Source organism: Podarcis bocagei, assembly GCF_964188305.1.
Source record: "Podarcis bocagei genome assembly, chromosome: 2".
Lineage (NCBI taxonomy): Eukaryota > Metazoa > Chordata > Lepidosauria > Squamata > Lacertidae > Podarcis > Podarcis bocagei.
In genome coordinates, this window is record NC_138126.1 from 42,001,417 (window position 1) to 42,015,219 (window position 13,803).

Below are 13,803 nucleotides of genomic sequence, written 5' to 3' on the forward strand. Positions count from 1 at the left end.
TAGAATATGTTTTTAAGAGAATATGTTTTTGGTTGAAATAAATATTACCATATTAAAATAAATGTGGATTTTTGTGCCATATCATATTGAAACAGTTTTCATTTTCATTCAGAATGTGTTCTTGCATTCACAATAAGAATTTAATTTTAGATAATATGACCTTCAGTGATTAACTTTTTTTCTATGGAAAATATCTCTCTTCAGTGCTACATTTCTGAATATAAATGTTGGTGTTTTTGCTGTGAAATTGATTAATGTATTTAGCATTTCATTGCATTTCCCAGAATATAGCAAGCCTTCTGTTCCTTTCTTCCCCTATACTGCACCCAAACAGCAATCACAAAAAAGCAAAGTATTAACATTTACCCTGCAGGTAGATAGGTAAAGTGACAAGATGCTATCAGCAGTAAAATCCACATCTTTCATAAGAGAGCCTATTGGACACATTTGTGGAACAGAAATGATTGCATCAGATAAGTAATCTCTTTTTACATCAGTGGGTGTTCCAGAGATCTTATAAACTACAGCTTCTAGGAGGAAGTGGGGGAGAATAATACTAAAATGCAATAGCCCAGCCTTTAATCTGTAGTTCTCCCTCTCTATTCTGTAATATTTACCCTTCATTATAGCCATTCTACAAGGCAAATAACATAATCTCATTTTGAATGCTGTATGATATGAATCATTGGTTTGCAATTAAGTTCTGTCATCTAGAAACTGTCACGTGAATTGTATTACTATAGAAACTATTTTTTGCATGTCTAGGCAGCGTCAAAGTGCAAGATTCATATTCCTGTTGATAATCTTGCATCATGTTGTAAGTTTGGGGAGGTTAGCCTGTATGATGCCTGAGTCTTTTCTAATTTCTGGGTTCCTGGATCCACAAGGGCTAAAATCTAATGATGGATTCAGTTGGTGAAGTGGCCAGGCCAGCTTCTTGGTGACTTAATGGCCTAAGCATAGCCCTTAGTTGTTGGTATCTGTCTGTCTTGAGAGACAATGGAGAGCTCCTCCAGGGATGAAGTCAAACTACTGGAGAATCACAGCGCCTGCTGTGGCCGCAGAGAGCAGTAACTCATAACTGTTGCCTCTTGTGTTGTTTTTGTTGCGTTAGCAGCACAGAAGTGACCTCTCCAGGGCACAAGCCTGGGCAGTGTGTATAGAGGTCCTGGGCTGCCCAAATGTCAAGACCTCAGCCTCACTGGTGTGGTCCAAAGGAAAGCAGAGCAATACATTTGGCACCAGCTTGGCTGCAGGAGTTGCCAGAAGGAGGTGTACAAGGCATCACCCAACTTTCTTAGGGGCTTGACTCCAGATTTGTGTAGGGTTTACTTTAAGAACCACTGAGTAGTAGCCACAGAATGCTAAGTGTCTGCTGCAGGGATTGGAGTTGAATGGAAGGGGTGGATGGATAGAGCTTCCACTCTGCACTGCAACATGTTGTTCCAGGCTTTTTTGTGTGTGTGTGAATGCTTGTATACACATTGAAGTAATGCACTGCTATAAATTGCCTTAAACCTGAACTACATAATAATTATTTTACAGCTTCGTTTTAAAAGGGTACAATGCTCATACTTACGGTGGCTGTTTACTAGTGGTTTGGTCCTAGATGTGCCCATACAACTTCACCCTTATCTGGGAGTAAGTCCCATTGACGTCAGTAGAGCTTCCTTCTGAGTAGGCATGTGCAGGATTCCATTGCAAGTTATTACTCAAACACCCAGCAGCAGTTAAGTCCTGTTTGCCTTAGGCTGTTTTGTATAAAATGGTGCAGACAGTTTCTATCAGCATTTATTATAAACGTTGACAAGTTAAGATTAATTCACATACTACAAATGGCCTGCAAGAAATCAGTTCCTTCCGAGTTATCAGTACCTTGTAGACGCCTGGAGGAAGTGTCAGATCTTATAAACAACATCATCTAAGACACACATGTTGGAGGTGCTAATGATCATTTAGGCAACTTAAATTTTGGCTCAGGTTAATTCACGATGTCACAGAGCACAGGATTTTCCAGAAGCACAGAAAAGTTCCAGATAGCTTATTGTATGAGGAGCAAATCTGATAATGGACAAAAATGGGTGTAAACAATTTCAATGAACTAAAAAAAACATAAATGTTACCATATGAGAGGTGAGGCTGCCAGGAAAATTATGGAGTTGTTGTTGTGTGTGTGTGTTTTTTAATGGATTCTATTGATAAGCCAACTGGTTTCTTTGTGCCCTGTAATAAACTGTATTCAACTACACGTGTAGCTAGCCCAAGATATTTTGCCGCCTGATGCAGAGACCTAACGGCAGAGCCAGCCCTACCATTATATAGAGTAAGGTGGCTGCCTCAGCTGGCAAATGCTAGGAGAACAGCACTAAGATGTTGAGAGGACAGAGTGGTGTGTACCACATGGCCTGCCCTATGCCAGCCTACTTCTCTCAAGTGCACTGCATGTGGCTATCCCATCTCCTGCGTGGAAAGAAAATTAATTGCTGGTGATCTTAAAGTACATGCCATGGTACGGGAAGCCATCTTGACCTTTAATTCAAGCAGCAAAATGCCTTGATCCAGCCCTGCCAAATGGCTTCCCTTCCCACCAATAGGGCAAATAATTTGTTTATTTGTGTTTATTTTTGTACTGTCTCCATTACAAAAGAGCAATGCGTTAACCAATATTTTATTAATCAATGTTGCTATAGCACTCGTTTGAAACATAGCCACCAATTTTCACTTACATATTTTCAGAGTCAGAGATCAAAAGTAGAATGCAAAATATATTACAAAACACAATATAACTATAGGATTGAATAGCAGCCCTCTTACACACACCCCTTTTAGAATGAGCATATAACATAAATGGGAATTATTTTTCAAAGAAATGGTCCTTGAAATTATGGGGGCATAGAAGCCTTAATTTGCATAGCTATTTTGTGCATTGCGAGCAATACCAATACTCGGACAAATGTTGTAGACGATCCATTGCGTCACATTTCCATGCTGCACATGTGCATTCAGAAAGTCATATGTGCTCACAGAATTGGGTTTCTTGGAAAGATACCAACCCAGAGTAATAATTTGCAAAAGCATCAAAAATTCTTAGCTATAAATTAATCTTCCTGGCCATTTATCAGTGGCACTATTTTTTCCAGCACTTTGAAAAGTCTTGCTATTCAGACACTCATTTCATCCGTCTTCCATCTATCTTCCCTGACAAAAATAATGTACTGCTGAATCAGACCAAAGGCTTATTTAATCTAGCATCCTATTCAGCACAGTGGCCAACCAGATGCCTATAGGAATCCTACAAATAGGACATGACCTGGTGTTCCCTCCGTTACCTGGTACTCAGAGTCATACGCCTTCTGATCCTGAGGGTAGCATCTTGTTATCATGACTAGTAACAACTGATAATCTTATCTTCCTTGAATTTGTCCAATCTCCTTTGCATTAAACCATTGAAGTTTGGAGCCATGGCCACATCGCATGGTGCCACTGCAAATTGGTTGCTTCATGGTGGAGCCAGCCCTGAAAGTGAACAGAAATTAAGTAAGGCCATTGGACTTGGAGGAACATCTATAGAATTTGGCTGTTAGTCACACACAAAAGAGAGCACTTGAGTACTTGTTTCCCATTGGCCACAAGTTCCAGAGCTCCAGTCTAGAGATAAAGATATGCGGCAAAAGATAAAGAAGTGTAACAAATTAAGCAGCCTCTTTTACCATCCCACATTTCAGTATTGCTAAAATGTATGTCATGTTCTTTGTTGTGAATGAACCACAAACAGTTCCTTCTATGCTGCTGACATGTGCAACCTAGGTATAACTCCTTCAGATCAGATCAAAGACCTTGGCTGTCTCAGGCATCACAACCGAAGATGAATGAGTGTGCCGCCTTGGGAAAGAAATCAATCCATCACTTGGCATTCAAGGACTGTCATATCCCTGCTACCCACATGCCTAGACGAGGGATGATCTATGAACTGCCTTTCTGAAGCATTTAAAGATTCATTTCTAATTTAGAAACAAACTTCTTCTGTACCTTTAGAAGCAAGTTTAGAAATAATATGGATCCCCTTCTCCTTTATTAAAAACAAACTTTCCATAATAAGACTGTATTTTTAAATCTTAGAAACAGGAGATTCCCCTATTCAAAGAATTTCAAAGCACAGCCCCCGAGGAGCTGTCCAGGTTGAGCCCCGTTTAAAGATTTTAAAAACTATAGGAAGTTGTGCACCAATAATCGGCAACTAGACCACATACAGATCACCTGATCACAGTTTTCCACAGTATGTGTTTCTGTTTGAATTAGAATAATTGTTTCAAAATTTACACTTAAACATACCGATTAGAATACACACATTTTCTGCATATCCGTGTCCCCTTTTGTGGTAAAGCATTTCTCTGCTGAGACAGCAGCAGGAAATGCCTGTTTGTGGGTCTCCACCCTATGGTAGGTTTGCTACCATATCCTCTTTTGGGGGTCCTACTTGCCCATCTGGGGGGAATTTTACATTTTAAAGCAAATATCCTGGATTTGGGTTTGGACTCTGGCATGAGCCGCTATTGGCAATTGTCCTAAAAGAGCTCAGCAACTTTTTCTGTCCAGATTTCTACTTACTGAAATATGGCAACCCTACCTATGGTATTCTGTAGGGTGGTGGCACAAGTAGAATCTCCTCAGGTGAGCAAAGTGATCTTACAGTCTATACAGGGTCAAGCTATCTTCCAGGCAACCTTAGCCAGAGCTGTTCATGAACAAGACATTGAACATGGCCTGGTAGCTGATCGTTGGCCAGTGCAGTTCTCTCAGCACGGGTGTAATAAGAGCATGACCAGCTGCTGCACTCAACAACCTGGCCACAGTATTCTTCACCAGTGGCAACTTCCAGATCGATCCCCATAGCACCACGAAGAGTGAATAGCAGTAGTCCGGTTGTGAGGTTACCAATGCATGAACTGAAGTGGCTAAGCTACTGTGTAGATAAGGGGTCGGCAAACTATGGTACCCAGGCCGGATCAGGCCCATCAGGGCCTAAATTGGCCTGCGCCACGAAGCCAGAACCCGCCATGAAGCCAAGACTCCTGGTGATGGCAACGGGAGGAAGAGGCGGAGCAGCAGTGGCTCTGCCACTCAAACGCCACACCTGCAGCATTTGATTGGCAGAGATGTCACCGCGCCACACTGAGGTAAACCAGGGATGGCCTTTGATTGGTAGAGCTGCCACCGCTCGGCCTCTTCCTCCCGTCACCATCACCACCGCCGCTGTGGTGCTTCTGTGGGCCAGAGAGCAGAGTGGACGAGCTCGCTCTGCCTACCCACGAGAAGCAGCAGCGGTGGTGGTGGTGGCGGCGGCAGCCCCTGGGAAGGTAAGCGCAGCGGCTGGGGGTGGGGATGAGGACTACTTGCCCCCCCTCGCCTCTTCTTCCAGCTCCCCCCCCCCCGGTGCTACTTCTCCAGCCAGCCACAAGGTCTGATGAGGGACAGTGGACCGGCCGACTGGTAAAGAAATTTGCCGGCCCCTGGTGTAGATCCAGTGAAGATCCTGCACTGACCATGGAGAGGACTAGATGGGACCCAACTCTGAAATTCTACGTTTCTCTAATTCTTAGTACAAAGAGGCTGAATGTGTGGTATTTGAGAAGGAGTAGGCAAGCAACACAGCCACACAAGCCCATTTGGAAATCTTCCAAGTCTGCTTTTGGCACTAGGCTCTACAAGCTGCGCTCTATCCAATTATTCAGCTGTTCAGCAGAGATCAGCATGAATGAGCAAGCATTTTAACAGAGGTTAAAGATGATGTGGAGTACTATTGGCCATTAGTAAAAGCCTGTGGCAAGGAAGCAGATATTGCATACAAACAGCTGTATAAGACTTAAGCCCGGGAACGGAATGGCCAGCCCTGCAAATGTGGTTTTCCTAGCGATGTGGGTAGGAAAATAAGAAACCATAAAGAGAAAAGATGACAAGCAGTGACTTTCTGACAGATGACGGTTCAGGATGTGGTGAGGACAATGAGCTTGACGGTGAAAATGATTGTGGACTGAATCAAATGTGTGTGCCATGGGAGGCTTGACAGCAATAAACTTGTAGGCTTTTAAATCACTGATCTGTCTCTGATCTGCCCGGTGCCGTTTTTCAGTAACTGAGCTTTGTCAATTAGAAGCATCAGTCAGGACCTGTCTAAATTTACGAGAGCAACTGCAAGTTTGCCACTGCAGTGAAATCAATAGGATGCCATGAACTGCTACAGCTGACAGGTTTTTGGACCACAAAAGCTGATCTACCAGATCTGGTAAGAAGCTTTGTATACAACAGACTCCACACTATTAAATTATTCTGCTGTTTGGCAATATGAATGAACACCGTTTCGGCAAGTAGGCAAAAATCGCATACAAGTATCTATATGAGATGACTAATTATTTAATTCGTTTAATTCATTCAAGGATCACAGGACAGTTTACAGTACAAAAACACAAAAATGCATAACATAATAACAAAGCCATAGGTTGTTTAATTAGCCAAAGGCCTAGTTGAAGAGGAATGTTTTCACCAGACACCTAAAGATGTGTAATGAAGGCACCAGGTGAGCCTCTCTGGGGAAAGCATGCCACAAACAGGGAGCCACCACAGAAAAGGCCTGTTTTTGTGTTGCCATTCTCCAGACCTCTTGTAGAGGAGGCACACGAAGGAGGGCCTCAGATTATGATTGCAGGGTTATCGGGGGGCGGATCTATTTTACTAAAACATTTGAGGGTCACAAGAATCAGGTATCAACTTTCATCTTTTAATCCCTTGTCATCGCCATAAACTGAAAAATTACGGGGAGATTTTAATTAGGACTGCAACATGCAGGCAGGAGTTCATCTGCTCCTGCTCCAGATATGATCCCAATGAAAATCCACACCACCAGCTTGGCACCAATAGGAGCTTTCCTTCCCACAGGGGTAATAGCAGCACTGAGAGAAAGGAATATTTTCATTGAGATCAGAGCTGGAAAGGGAAGAATTAAAGCAACCCTCCCCACATCCTGCAATCATCAACCCTGTGCCACTTATATAACACAGACAGAGTCCAGAGAGAAACTAAATCCTGATAATACTTCACTGAGGAAAACTTGATCAAAAACAGCATATAATTTGAGGCAAAAGGAACAGAGATGTTTTGTCTTTTTTCAGACCTTGTATATAGCAGGTCATTCAACCAAACATGCAGAGGGAAAGCTCAATTAGAACAACTCAGCTAGTCATGCCACTCTGCCTGGTTGCTAAGTAATACCTCAACCAACATTCATCTAGGCTAATTGACTTTACTTCCTGATTCAGTCCTATCAGTCATGTTTCCAAAAGAAACTCCCTGTTTTTTACTGCAGCAAGTGTTCATTGTTATGTATGTAATGAGTTTTGTAGAGATCATTTTTGATGACCTGTAGCAGATTGTAGTTATTTTTCATAATTCAAAGATTGTTGATTATTCTCTCAGCATAAAATTAGCTGACTATGTGGAGGGGGGGAAGTTATGTCAAATTTTTCAGGCAGGAAAATTATAGTCATTTTCTTTGAAAAATGCTTATGCTGACAATAAACTGATCTAACTTTTGTGTCTGCTCGCAGCAATCAGGGAATGCAAAGTCTATAGAACCAATTAACCCAGGCCATGCACTGCTGCATTAAAACAGCAGTTAGTGCAACATTTTTCAAGAAGAAAAAAAGTTATCTCATTGATTTTGTCTTATGTCAATTCTATGATCTTTCAAGCAGCAGATCAGGAAAGGAAGTCAAATATATTCATTGCTAGCATCCATTTTAATACTAATACTTTATTGCAGTTTTTAGTTTCAATCATTTCTCCCCTGCCCTCTTTTTTCTTTCATTAAATCACGGCGCACACAAAAATCCCTTTCATATGTGAGTTCACAATGGGGAGAAGGCGCTTTCCGCACTGAAATTTAATCAGTGCACATGGGAAATCAGTGCACATGAGAAAGTGTCCCAAGTTGTGGTCTTCACTTTCAACATTTCTTAGAGCCTATGTGCAGTGCAAAATTAGCACATCCTATCCCCTGCATAAACCACAGGCTCTTGGGCTTGCCGATCAGGAGGTCGGCAGTTTGAATCCCCGTGACAAGGTGAGCTCCCATTGTTTGGTCCCTTCTCCTGCCAACCTAGCAGTTCAAAAGCACCCCCAAAAGTGCAAGTAGATAAATAGGTACTGCTCCGGCGGGAAGGTAAACGGCGTTTCCGTGTGCTGCTCTGGTTCGCCAGAAGCGGCTTAGTCATGCTGGGCACATGACCCGGAAAAACTGTCTGCGGCCTTTAAAGCGAGATGAGAGCCGCAACCCCAGAGTCGTTCGTGACTCGACTTAACTGTCAGAAGCCAGGATGGCTTTTGTAATTCCATGACTGTCTCTGGAAAATAGGGGCACTTGGAGGGTATCTGCTGATGGCCTTCAAGGGAGCGGGGCTAAGCCAGACATGGCCAAACTTGGCCTTCCAGCTGTTTTGGGACTATAACTCCCATCATCCCTAGCTAACAGGACCAGTGGTCAGGGATGATGGGAATTGTAGCCCCAAAACAGCTGGAGGGCCAAGTTTGGCCATGCCTGGTAAGAAGTTAGAACTCGCTGAGCCTCTGAGAGTGGCTTTCTCTAAATGGCTTTCACACTCTACTTTCAGGAAACAGCTTTCCTTGTTGATTTGTACACCAGAGATTCTCTGCAATTTATTTATTTATTTATACATACATACATAAATACCCCACCCATCTGGCTGGGTCTCCCCAGCTACTCTGGACAGTTCCCAACAGAATATTAAAAAAACGACAAAACATCAAACATTAAAAACTTTCCTAAACAGGGCTGCCTTCAGATGTCTTCTAAAAGTTAGATAGTTGTTTATTTCCTTGACATCTGATGGGTTCCAGAGGGCGGGCACCACTACCGAGAAGGCCCTCTGCCTCTCCCTGTAACTTTGTTTCTCACAGTGAGGGAACTGTCAGAAGGCCCTCGGAGCTGGACCTCAGTGTCTGAACGGAACGATGGAGGTGGAGACGCTCCTTCAGCTATACAGGGGCGAGGCCGTTTAGGGCTTTCGAGGTCCACAATATTCTAGAGTATTTTCTTTAGAGCACCTATTCAAGTCACACAGAGCATCAGCCAGATCTGTTTGATTCATCACCATCCATACAAATTGCAAGGGAATAGTGGATCTAGTAGGAAAGGTGCATTCCAGGAAAATTTGACTTCGACTCCTCATTGAGGAAACCCCTTGATGAGCTTCCACAGGACCCTAAAGTCGAATACATATTGAAAACTGCTACCCTTTATAATCCATCTACAACAAATAGTTATAGACAGCAATTTATTACCTTGTTTCAATTCTTAACTTATCCCAAATATTATGTCCCAAATTTTAAGTAACCTTATCATAAGTTAGCCTGCTTAATTTAAACATAATATTATTTCAAACTTCTTCATTCCGATGCATCACACCTATTTTCATATATCATAAAGCCAAATTACTGCTGCCCTGTTACATTTCAAGCGTGCATTCTCCTAGCATTCATACAATTTATAGTCAAAATAAAAAAATTTTCTTCCAGTAGCACCTTAAAGACCAACTAAGTTAGTTCTTGGTATGAGCTTTCGTGTGCATGCACACTTCTTCAGATACACCCTTCAGATACAGGGTGTATCTGAAGAAGTGTGCATGCACACGAAAGCTCATACCAAGAACTAACTTAGTTGGTCTTTAAGGTGCTACTGGAAGAAAAAAAATTTTATTTTGACTATGGCAGACCAACACGGCTACCTATCTACTACTGGAACAATTTATAGTGTTTTTGTAGATAGTCTTTGAATTTTGTCCAGTCCTCTTCCACCGTCTCTTCTCCCAGGTCTCGGATTCTGCCGGTCATCTCAGCCAGTTCCATGTAGTCTATCAGTTGTGTCTGCCATTCTTCCAGTGTGGGTAAATCTTGGGTCTTCCAGTGTTTCGCAATAAGAATTCTTGCTGCTGTGGTTGCATACATAAAAAACGTTCTGTCTTTCTTTAACACCCCTTGGCCGACAATGCCCAAAAGGAAGGCCTCTGGTTTCTTAGGAAAGGTATACCTAAATACCTTTTTTAACTCATTATAGATCATTTCCCAGAAGGCCTTCAAAGAATGTTCCTTCAGTCTCCTTACATTTCCAACATTTGTTATCATGCAAATGATATATTTTTGCAAGCTTGACTGGGGTTATGTACCACCTGTATATCATTTTCATAATATTTTCTTTCAAGGCATTACAAGCCGTAAACTTCACACCGGTGGTCCATAACCTTTCCCAGTCATCAAACATAATGTTGTGCCCAATGTCCTGCGCCCATTTTATCATGGCTGATTTAACTGTCTCATCCTGCGTATTCCATTTCAACAACAAGTTATACATTTTTGAAAGCACCTTGGTCTTAGGTTCTAGCAGCTCTGTTTCTAATTTCGATTTTTCCACCTGGAAACCTACTTTTTTATCTGCCTTGAAGACCTCACTAATCTGAGCATAATGTAACCAGTCTCGCACTTTATCCTTTAATTTCTCAAGACTCTGCAATCTCCAGGTATCTCCTTCTTTTTCTAATATTTCCCAATATTTCGGCCAGTTGGCCTCCATATTGAGTCTTTTGTGGGCCTTGGCTTCCATTGGTGACAACCACCTTGGGGGTCTTGTTTTCTAGTAAGTCTTTGTATTTTGACCAGACATTAAACACAGCCTTCCTGACAATATGGTTCTTAAAAGCCTTATGGATTTTTACCTTGTCATACCACAAATATGCATGCCATCTGAAAGCATTGTTAAACCCTTCCAGATCTAGGACATCAGTGTTCTCAAGAAGAAACCAATCTTTCATCCAGCAGAAAGCTGCAGATTCATAATACAGCCTCAGATCTGGCAGGGCAAACCCCCCTCTCTCCTTAGCATCAGTTAGTATTTTAAATTTTATTCGGGGCTTTTTGCCCTGCCAGACAAATTTAGAAATATCTCTCTGCCACTTTGTAAAACATTCCACTCTGTCCACAATCTGTAGGGTCTGAAACAAAAACAACATTTTTGGCAATACATTCATCTTAATCGCAGCAATTCGGCCCAACAAGGAAAGTTTAAGTCTTGACCAACTTTCTAAGTCCTTTTTAATTTCTGTCCAGCACTTCTCGTAGTTGTCCTTAAATAAGTTCAGATTTTTGGCAGTCATGTTAACCCCTAGGTATTTCACCTTTTTAACCACTTTTAGATCTGTCTCTTTCTGAAACCTTTCTGATTCCACAGTTGTCAGGTTTTTTTCCCCAAAACCTTAGTCTTTTGCTTGTTTAGTTTAAAACCCGCCACCCGACCAAACTCATGTATCAGTTCTAAAACTCTTTTCGTACTAGATTCTGGCTCCTGCAATGTCAAAACCAAGTCATCTGCAAAAGCTTTAAGTTTATACTGTTTGGCTCCGACCTGAATCCCTTCAACCAACCAGTCCCCTCTAATCATATTCAGGAGCACTTCCAGGACCGAAATAAATAACAAAGGGGAAATAGGGCAGCCTTGTCGTGTTTCTTTCTCAATCTTGAACTCTTCTGTCACCACATTGTTAACTATTTAGCTTTTTGTTCTGAGTAAATTGCCTCTATGCCATTTTCAAACCCCCGTCCCACTCCCATCCCTCCCAAATTTCTCTTCATAAACTTCCAAGAAATATTGTCAAAGGCCTTCTCCGTATCTATAAAAATCAACACAGCTTTAGTGTTAATGTTCGTTTGTAAAAGTTCCAAAATGTCGATAATATTTCTAGTATTGTCAGACAAATGTCTGCCTGGGAGAAAGCCTGCCTGGTCTTTATAAATTACTTCATTTAACACTTTTTTAAGTCTATTTGCCAAAATGTCAGCAAAAATTTTGTAATCCACATTCAGGAGGGAGATGGGACGGTAGTTCTTAAGTTGTGTCTTTTCAGTTTCTGATTTAGGTATCAATGTGATGAAGGTCTCTTTCCACGATTCCGGTGCCTTCTTCCCTTCCATAATCTCGTTGCAAACCTCCATTAGTGGTTGTGTCAAATAATCTTTCAGTATCTTGTAGTACTTGGAGGTAAGCCCATCTGGCCCTGGGGATTTGCCCAATTGCATATTCTGAATGGCACCTTCAATCTCTTGTTGTGTTATTTTATAATTCAGGATTGTTCTATTTTCTTGAGACAATTTTGGTAAGCCATTCCTTCTCAAAAATTGGTCTATCTCCATCTCATTTTGCGGCCCTTGAGTATAAAGTTGTTTAAAGTATCTCTTGAAACACTTTCTAATCTCCACGGGATTCTGAATATTTTCCCCTTCAATCTCTAAATTAGTAACCGTGTTTAATTTTTGTCTCTTTTTCAATTGCCATGCTAACAACTTACCACATTTATTTGCCGATTCAAATGATCTTTGTTTCATTAACTTAATTTTCCACTCCACTTCCTGATTTATCAATTTAGAGTATTGTGCTTGGTAAAGTTTAGTTTCTCTCAGAATCTCCTGTGACTTGGGTTTCGATCTTAACTTCTTCTCGCATTCTTTAATTTTCTCCAAGATCTTGTCCTTTTTCTCATTCTGTGCTCTCTTCTTTATTGAGTTTTGTTGTATCAGAAACCCTCTTATTACGGCTTTGCTTGCGTCCTAGATTACTCTTTTTTCCACCGTGGTGTTCAAATTTATTTCAAAGTAGTCCTTCAAAACTTTTTGGGCCTTCTTGATGATCTCCTGATCTCTAAACAGGTTGTCATTCATTCTCCATCTAAAGGAGCCGGTTGTAGTTAGTCTCATATCCATCTTTACAGCGTTATGGTCGGAGCAGGTCTTTGGGCAGATCTCCACTTTTCTAGTCTTAGGTGCCAGACCTCTCGGTATCCAAATTTGGTCGATTCTTGTCCATGTCAGTTGGGCTTCAGAAAAGAATGTTCCTTCTCTTCCTAGGGGTTTTTTTGTCCTCCAGATATCAATCAAGTCCATATTGTCAGTTCAAAAAAAGTTTTAGGTAGTCTGCCATCTTTTGTAACATTTTGGCTTTGTGACTTATCCATGTTTGTAGACACCACCCCATTCATATCTCCCATCATAATGATGTTACCATAGTCCAGATAGTCCAGCATTGTCTCATGCAGCTTCCTGTAAAATTCCGATTTTCCCTTGTTCGGTGCGTAAATTCCTAATATCAAAAACTTTTCACCCTGAGTTTGTATTTCAATTGCCAAGATTCTTCCTTGCTCATCTTTAAAAAGAAATTTTGGTGAAAGACTCTCCTTTGCATAGATCACCACTCCTCTCTTTTTTACTCGGTCAGATGAAATAAATTCTTGGCCTAATCTTTTGTTAATTAACACTTTTCTGTGGAGTCTAGTCACATGTGTTTCCTGCAAGCAAATAATGTCCAATTGTTCTTTCTTTAATATATGAAATATCCTTCTCCTTTTTTCCGGGGAATTTCCCCCATTAATGTTCCAACTAAAAAGTTGCAGAGACATCCTGGACACGTCTGTTATTCGGTAGGTGGTGGTGTTTCTTTCTCCTGGTCAGTTGATCCCAAAGGTGTAAGTGCAGGCTGCGGCAGTGGCCAGGATCCAGGCCCTGTAATCCCTTTCTGGAGGTCTTCTTCGTGGTCGTTCAGAAACTTATCTTTATCCTCTGGTGTTTTAATTTTCACCTTCTTCCCTCTGAATGTAAAAGATAATCCTTGAGGAAATTCCCACCTAAAAGGAATTTTATTACCTTTGAGCAGCTTTGTCAGTTCCGTATAGGTGGCTCTAAGATCCAAAA